At 38.4% G+C, this 9,420-nt stretch overlaps 1 long non-coding RNA gene across 1 annotated transcript; it reads left to right on the top strand.

Annotated features, from left to right (window-relative positions):
- Nucleotides 1–1,839: 1,839 nt before the first annotated feature.
- Nucleotides 1,840–7,844, top strand: LOC142181832 (uncharacterized). Its single transcript, XR_012710729.1, has 4 exons — nucleotides 1,840–4,383; nucleotides 6,447–6,514; nucleotides 7,045–7,287; nucleotides 7,538–7,844. It is a non-coding gene; the product is annotated as an uncharacterized LOC142181832 (long non-coding RNA).
- Nucleotides 7,845–9,420: the final 1,576 nt, after the last annotated feature.

Consider the following 9,420-nt stretch of genomic DNA (forward strand, 5'->3'; position numbering starts at 1 on the left):
CAACTAACTTCAATGTTTTAAACTGGAAATGTGATTCTATAATGAAAAACTGATTTTTAAACTATAAAGATGGCCTGATATTCTGTTGATTATCCAGTTATGCATTTTTGAACTGCTCGTCACTGCTTTCAGTCCTTTTTTACTTTAGTTACTTACTGAGTTGGCGTACTCACGTTACTCCCTGCACATTGCGTACATATCCAGTTGCCCGAGCGACTGAGTGAGCATTTTTCAACTAGTTCAGTTTTCTATCGGGGATTTTGAGGTAGCTGCATGGCGTTCACAGCCCTGTTCTCTCCCTTCTATCTTGTTATCTTTTCAGTATTTTCTAGACTATCTATGTAGTAGGCTGTTCGGACTTTCATTAGAGGCTCTAGACTCGTGACACAAGATTTGTTGGTGTTGTGTAGTTATTGTTATTATGACCTTCCGCATATTTTCTGTTATTCTAAATGTTTGTTATGAAATCTGTATATAAAACTCGTGTTGAAAATGGTTTATTACTAAAGGAAATGGGTTGTGGTTAGTTGATCGGTTGGCTTGCCTAGTAATTTGATATGGGCCATCACGACCGGTATTTGGGGTCGTGACAATGAGATCTTAGTTATTTTGTTCTCTTAAAAAGGAAAAATTTTGTTCTAGATATTACAAGTGGGTAAATAAATAGTAGTTTCACTTGTGGGCTTGCCTAACAGCGGTGTTAGGTGCCATCGCGACCTATTATTGGTTTTGGATTGTGACAGTCTCGCAATATCGTCATAATACGATACTGGGTTCTGCGAGCATCGCTTTCTCAAAATCCTCACTCCAAAACTACATGAGGCCTAATCCTTATTAAATTCGAAGTATGTAATAAATTCAAAGCCAGAATTTGGATGATTCCCCAAGTTTCCTCAAAGAAATTTTCTAAATCTTACAACTTAGAATCCTCGTGTCATTCTTGCAATGCATGCCTTAAGTCGGAACAAAATTGGATTTGTTTCAATTTCTTTGCCGGAAAACTCTTTCGTCGTCTCCGGTCAAAGAAGCGCAGCTATTGACAGCCAATTTTGATCCTCCCTTTTAAAATTAATTTGTTTGTACTTAATAATTTACAATGAATATTTTGAAAGTATTTTCTATCAATAAATACCTATTTTTTCAATATTATTTAAGTGTTAGTTTTGAAATTAATAACCTAGTATTAGTATTATGTAATTACAAATATACTTACTATTTTAATACTATTAAGATAATTTTTATAATACGCCACATAGGCTTTATAATTAATTTAATTAATTACTTCTTAAATTTTGATTAATTAGATTACTATGTTAATAATTCAAAATTAGTATTATAATTTAGAAAATAAAGTATTTTATAAATAATTATTTACAATAATTAGTGGTATATTTTATATTTATAATTTTAGTACATATTGAAAATAATTAAGTTTATTTAATTTAATTTCAAAGGGTATTAAGGCTAAAAGGCTATAATTACGATTTCTAATTAAATAAGGGTTGGCTACCATTTAAATTAATTCTAGCTCAATACACCAGCCCATATCCGAAAATACCCAGTCTAATAGCCCCTCCTGTCCACTTTGGAAATCCATGCCACTCCATTTGAGCAGATCGAATCGTGCCACATCACCCCTTCATCACACACACAAGAAACACATCTAATCTGGACCATTAACTCATTTGATAAACAACTCATGTTTTATCATACTTTCCTTTTAATTTTAACCTCTCACATATCTAATCACAGGCGTTGAAACACAATGATCAAATGGCTCATATAATTACTCATAATAATCTTTTAATGCCAGAATTACCAGGGCCTGATGGCCCAGATTAATCCCCTCATCCTTAACCCAGAGAAGCCCCACAATCTCTCAAACCCTAATCCATTCGTATCTCTCACAGCTGCCCCCCCCCCCCCTTCCTCTTTCTTCTTCTTTCTCTCAACCCATAAGGAGGTCGATATACCTCTACTCCCTTTCCTTTAACGGTTTTGTCTGAAACCATGAATATACCATTTCTGTACTGACTACATTCGTTTGTAATGTTGACATGTGCTCATGATCGTTCGTTCTAGCTCCTAAGAACTTGTTGATGATTTATGATTGAATACTATGTTTTTATGAGTCTTGAAGCAATTTGATTAAATTATCATGTGACTTTATTGACTGTTATTTTAAATCAAATGGCCTAAACCCTTAAGCTCTTTAACATGCCTTGATAGTTTCCTCTGTTTTTTTCTCCCTTCAAATTCCTCTAGTGTTCTATTATGATCTTTATGCCTATCACACTAATCATGTTTTAGTGAAATCTGCTATCCTATTTTTTAAAGTTTATTGTCTGATGATTTAACTAAGATGGATGTTAATGCTCAAGGCTTATTCATGTACCACTCATTTGAAGCATGATAAGTTTAAGTGTATAAGATGATTTCTTCCTTCCCATAAATGTATGGTAATTTGAAATAGTCCTTGAGTCATTACTGTGAAAATCTTGTGGTTGTATTCAATGCTAAGCACATATGTGAGTCTCATTTATGTGATATAGTTTCATTAGGATAACTAGGTCAATTCTATGATAACTGTAACTATTATCTTTGTGTGTGTTCCATTATGATCAAGCCATCTTCTATGATTTAAGTTATGTCTATGTTTGTTATTGGATATCAGTTATCAAGTTGGTATGTCGAATAGGGATCCACCGTGTCCAAACATTCATCTCCATTCTGTGCATTTGAGTTAAACTTGTTTAATATGGAGTATCCCCTGTCTGAGAATCATTCAAAATTGATTCATTCAATTTAATGGAGTACAATTCTATTCTTAATAAAGATCTCTATGGCACTAATTTATTAGTCATGATCTCTGAGTCCACTCGCATTTCTTTGTGCACTTTCATAGTTCTGTTGGTTGCTTGATTGAGTTAATGACTGATATATAAGCACATATTGATATTAGTTAGACTTCTATGGGGTTGTCTTATATTGATATTATGTTAGGAAAAACATAAAACTTCTCTCAAGTTGTGATAATGTATTTGCCCATTTAAAATACTAAAGTTAAGTTTCTCCGCACACCTGGAGACTAATTCTAAAATACATCTAGCATACCACATTCTATATGATGACATCTATATCCATTTGACCTCACATAATGGCTCCAGTAGTAACTTATCATGATTTAATCTTTGTTTATCCTTTCTGTATATGCTAGTGATCCTAAGTCATCCAACGATTTTGTTTGGTTAACTACATTTATACTTACCTTGTTTTGTTAAATTCAAATCCTAGTTGTAATGAGAATCACTATAGGAGTTCTAAATGTGATGCTTATCCTTAATTTCTATTAATACTCATTAATGCTCTATTCAATTGATAGTCTGGGATTCACAACTAAGATTAATAATCTAGTATCATTCTGAAGCTACTTAGACTAAATTTGTGCCTACACTCGTTGAAAAGCATTAACCATAGTGATAACCCTGCAATGAATTGTTAACCTGTGTACATTTAAGGGCCAAGGCTTAATCAACTTGTTGTTTGATGTGATTCGTTGCTATTCAGATGCATACATGTATTCATAAGTGATCACATACTAGAAAATGTTCTTATGTCCTAAGGATGTTTGGTACCAGATGTAGGATCCCTTAGCAGTAACATGATTATATGTTTGAAACTCTTTAGGAAACGTCTAACATGATAATAACCTACTTAGTTCTTAATGTAGTTGTGATGGCATAGATAAACTATTTTATGCCTCTTTGAAACTCTGTTAAGGAGGGTATTTACTTCTATGGTATATTGTTGTTATAGTGATTGGTTCGAATTGAAAGTGCCTAATTGGCACTTAAATATGTGGGGAAGAATGGGTCATTAGTGATTAGAGGTATTTGGGAGTAGAGTTTAACTCTTGGTTGGGCTACTCTCCTTGGCACAAGCATTGCCCTGGGACTTGAGACCCTGGGGAATTTTGAAGTGTCAGGGGATTCAAACGGGGCTTTGACTTTGAGTGGAACTCTACCCTTAGCCATTAATCTATTGAAATTCATTTCTCCCTTTGGGTTTAGTATTTAATGACAACGAAAGATTTTCAATGTAAATCATTCGCTATGTATAACCATCCCATTAGTATGAACCTTCATAATATTTAGGTATTGTTAGTTGCTTTATTTTATTTAAGTCATTTGCTCGCATATTTCATGTATGGATAAATGTATAGAGAATTGTTTTCTAATGTTTTTCTCGCTTTCTTCTGAACATGTACAGCTGTTGGCCTGCTGAGTTCTCAAAGAACTCAAGACCAAGCCTTGTATCATTGCATTTGAAGTCTGGAGCCTGTTGTTGTCCCTTCCTGCTAATTATTGGGCCTACCTCTTTCAGGTCCAAACCAGAGTCATTCTTCATCCTTACTGCTTTACTAATATTTCATTATCTATATTCTTTACATGTATATAACATTACTCTCACCATATTCGATCAGTGTTTTGTTTTGCCTTTTGGATAACATAAATTACTTAGGCAAGACTTAAAGAACATAGGATTAAAAAAATATTAGTTAGTAGCTAATCCTCCATTCGCTAATCATAAGTTGTTCACATCATTAATCTACTGCGTCTTGCTAACCCTTTCTTGAAGATTTTGAAGCCTTAAAAATACTTAGCAGAGACGACAGTTCCCCTTTTAAAACCTTAAACGAAATGCAAGGTTAGCTTTCAAAAAGAATTGACTCTTTCAAAATTTAGGAGATGCCGCCCAACAAGATTTTCAACATCCCCTTTAGTCTAAAATCTAGATAATTTCAAAACTAAGGCCCATAGTATTTTACTTCACAAGAGCTACACAAATAGCCACAATTATTTAAATACAAAGTATTTACAACTTAACCTCATCTCCATATGTTTATTATAAATATGAGAATTATGTACAATACTCTATACCGATTCTCCAGACTCTACTAAGCTTGCTCATGACTCGTGAGACTTAGGCAACTATACGACTTGGCTGGTCATTTTATGAATTGCAGCTTCGTTTCCCCCATTTCTGCTTTTTTATGTCTTGTTCAACTGTATTATGTTGTATCGGGTCGGTTGGTTCGGGTTCAGAGTGGTTTTGGAGAGGTATGAGACACTTAATCTGTTTTGGAATAAGGTTAAGTTGGAAAAGTCAACCAAATATTGACTTATGTGTAGAAGGTCTCGGATGTGAATTGCGATAGTTCGGATAGCTCTGTTAGGTGATTTTGGGCTTAGGAGCGTGTTCAGAATGTTATTTGTAGGCCCGTGATTGATTTAGGTAAGAATTGGCGAAATTGAAAAATTGGTATTTTTTGGTCTCCAGTGAAAATCTTGATATCGTGGTCAAAATGGAATTCTGGAAATTAGAGTAGGTTCGTAGTGTCATTTGTGACGTGTGTGCAAAATTTCAGGTCATTCGGAGTTGATTTGATAGGTTTCAGCATCATTTGTAGAATTTGAAAGTTTCTATGTTCTTCGGCTTGAATCCGAGGTTGATTTGGTGTTTTGATATTGTTTGGAGTGATTCAAAGGTTTGATTAAGTTTGAATAATGTTATGGGATATATTGGCATATTTGGTTGAGGTCCCGACGGCCTCGGGTGAGTTTCGGGTGGCTAATGGACCAATTCTTGGTTTTGGAAAGCTGCAGATTTTGCTGGTTTCTATTGCAGAAGATTTTGTTCTTCGCGTTTGCGAAAATTGTCCCACGTTCGCGAGTCAAGGGATGTGTTCGCGTAGGTTTGGATTCTAGCGAATCGTGAATGCATAAGAGGAGTCGCGTTCTTGTAGGGACAAATTGGAGCAGCTGGAACTCCAGGAGCTTGTGCATCACGTACGCGTAGGTTGTCTCGCATTCGCGAAGGATTGGGCAGCTGAAGCTTCGCGTTCGCGTGAAGGAAGTCGCTTTCGCGAAATAGGAATAATTGGGTAATGATTTTGTGCTTCGCGAATGCGAGGCTTTGACCGCGAACGCGAAGAAGGAAGCGTATGGGCAGAATCTTTAAGTTCAAAAACGAGGGTTTAGTTCATATTTTCAAAATCTCATTAGAGAGCTTTGGAGAAGGTGAATTTAGAGAGGATTTTCAGAGGAGTGATTGGGGTAAGTGTTCTTCACTTGTTTTGGGCTAAATTCCATAACTATGTCTTGAATTTTATCATTTAGTTTGAGAATTTGGGGAAAATGGAAGAATAATTGGAGAATGGATTTTTGGGATTTGGATGACCTTTTGACGTCGGATTTTGATGAATTTGATATGGGTAGTTTCGTGAGCTAATGGGTTTTTCAGTTTTGTGATTTTTATTGGATTCTGAGACATGGTCCCGGGGGTCGGGTTAGGCCAATTTCACGAATTTTCAGTTAAATTGATAATTTTCGTATGGGTTTCATTCCTTTAGAATATATTGATGATAATATACTGATTTTGGTTAGATTCGGGGCATTTTGAGGCTGAATCGAGAGGCAAGGGCGTCGCGGGCTTGAGTTTCGCTTGGCTTGAGGTAAGTAACGCTTCCAAACTTGGTTCTGAGGGTTCAAAACCCAGAAATATGTGTTCTATGATTACTATTGAGGTGACGCAATGCCAAGTGACGGGCGTGTGGGCGTCTGTCATGAGAATCGTGGCCTGGATCATTCCATGGCACTACTTAGTGACTCTTTCTTGCTGATACCTATGTTGTGATTATGTGATTAAGTTAATGAACTGTATATCATGCTAATTATCATGTTAAGGCTTCACGCCATTACTGTTGAGACCCGAGAGGTCGTTTCTTGCTGTCATTTCATTAGCTTCATTTATATTCTGTACTCAGTCATGTTCATTCATATTATATCATGCCTCAGTCTCGATTATTGTTATTTGGCACATCATATTCTTGTTTGGGCTAGTATTATGACATTTTGCGCCCGTGTGTGTGACACTAGAGAGTGTTGACTGAGTGAGTCCAAGAGCCTGATATTGAGTGACAGTATGGGATCGGGCTGCACGCCGCAACAAAATATTGATTATGCCTTCATTGGCTTGTTGTAGCGCTTGGGCTGAAAGGAGCCCCTCCGAAGTCTTTACACCCCCAGTCAGTGCAGTTGATGATATTGAGGGATGGATCTTGTTCGAAGTATTTCTACCTGGAGATGGATCATCTCCATAGGGCTGGAATGGTCTTCCTCGGTATTGGACGAATGCAGTTAGTGATGTGTATATATTTCGGGATGGATCTTCCCTGGGTCGGATGGCCATATACAGTACCGAGTGGTTGAGCACTTGTGAGTGGAGGTAAACAGAACATTGATCATGTTATTTGTGCATTGGTACTTGGAGATTCCTGAGCTTTATACTCCGTACTATTTAGACTGTATTTATTTACTGCTTAATTTTTACTTGAACTGTAAGCATGTCTACCTTTTTGTACAGTTTGATTGTATTATCTGATGAGGTTTGGTCTGTCACTACCTATCAGTCCATAGTTTGGACTTGTTACTTACTAAGTTGGTGTACTCACATTACCCCCTGCACATGTGTGCAGATCCAGGTATCTCGGGCCACGATAGCGGTTGCTGATCATTTCAGTCGTGGGCTTTCATTAGATATAGCGAGGTAGCTACCTTGCGATCGCAGTCCCGCCTTTGTCCTTACTTATCTTCCTCTTAGTGTATTTGTTGGCTATTCTCAGACTATGTTACTCTTGATTTATTTCGAATAGTTATAGTATTTTGCTCATGACTTAGTGAGCACCCGAGGTCGGGCTTGTATTGTTCCGCTTTTCTAAACTTGATTTTATATTTTTATCGGGATTCTGTTGAAAAATAGTTTCACTTATGTTTTAAATGAAAATGTGGTTTGTTTTGGAAATGAGTTAGCTGGCCTAGTTTCACGATAGGTGCCATCACGACCAGATCGATTTTTGGGGTCGTGACAAGTTGGTATCAGAGCCTACGTTACAAAGGTCTCATGGGTTATGAGAAGGTTTAGTAGAGTCTCACGGATCGATACGGAGACATTTGTACTTATCTTCGGGAGGTTGTAGAACCTTTAGGGAAAACTTCACATTCTTGAATTCTTGTCGTGCGAATCTGTTGATTCTAGTACTAAATTTCTGTTATTCTATTCTCTCATAGATGGTGATACCGGTCAGGACGGACGACCATCAGTACCACCAGTTGGGGCCACTAGCGGCCGAGGTCACGGCCGAGGCAGTGGTAGGGGCAGGGGTATAGCCCGCATAGCAGCTAGGGCAACACCTGCAGATCCACCAACCGCCCCAGTTCATGATCTGTCTCCAGCGGGGAATGCTCCAGCAGTACCAGCTCAGGCACCGACTGTGCCTATTGTTATTCCGAGTCTCCAGGAGACCTTGGCTCAGATCTTGACCATGTGCACTAGTGTTGCTCAGGCAGTTGCAATTTCTATTAAAACAGCTACTTCTCAGGCAGGCGGAGGCACTCAGACTCCCGCCGCCCGTACACCCGAGTAGGTTGTTTAGGGACTGCAAACCCCGGAGGTACCACCAGCCCAACCGGTTGCACCTGCTCAGGATTATGTGGTTCTAGTTATGCCTAATGACGAGAGATTTGGTAGACTTCACCCTCCGACTTTCAGTCATACATAGGGCGAGGACGCTTAGGGTTTCTTGGATAAGTGTTAGAGGATTCTACGTACAACGGGTATTCTAGAGACTAGTGGGTTCTCATTTACAACCTTTCAGTTTTTTAGAGCTGCCTTCACTTGGTGGGAGGCTTATGAGAGGCGTAGGCCTGTTGGTGCAGTGCCCCTAACCTGGCATCAGTTCTCTATTCTCTTCCTAGAGAAGTATGTACTGTATTCCCGAATAGAGGAGCTACGTAAGTAGTTCGAGCAACTATATCAGAGGGATATGACCGTGATGCAGTATGAGATGAGATTCTTAGAAAGGATCAGGAGGTTTTTTGATGGCCTTATTTATCAGCTACGGATTTTTCTAACAAGAGAGAGTATATAGCACTTCTTTTGAGGAGGTGGTTGACATTGCTAAAGAGATAGAGTCAGTTCGCTGCCAAGAGCAATGTGAGAGGGAGGCCAAGAGGCCTCACGGATCTGGTAGTTTTGATGGTGTTCCTTTGAGAGGTCAATTTCAGCACCGCAGAGGCCGTCACTTCAAACATGCTCAGCTAGCCCATTTGGGTCATTATGGGGGATCATCTGGCCATGGTTCTCACAGTTCGCATCAGGGTCACTCATCTCTCAGTGCCCTTCCAGCTCAAAGTTTGACTCATGCACCATCAGTGCAGGGCTTATCTATGCCTAGTTCTTCTAGTGTATATCGCGGTGCTCGGGGCTCCCTTTAGTCCCCACTGCCATTTGTTGTAAGGGGTTGCTTTGAGTATGGAGATTTGGCTCATATCAAGAGGTTTTGTCCCCGTCTTACGGGTG

Source organism: Nicotiana tabacum, chromosome 6, assembly GCF_000715075.1.
Source record: "Nicotiana tabacum cultivar K326 chromosome 6, ASM71507v2, whole genome shotgun sequence".
In the NCBI taxonomy this organism is placed as follows: Eukaryota; Viridiplantae; Streptophyta; class Magnoliopsida; order Solanales; family Solanaceae; genus Nicotiana; species Nicotiana tabacum.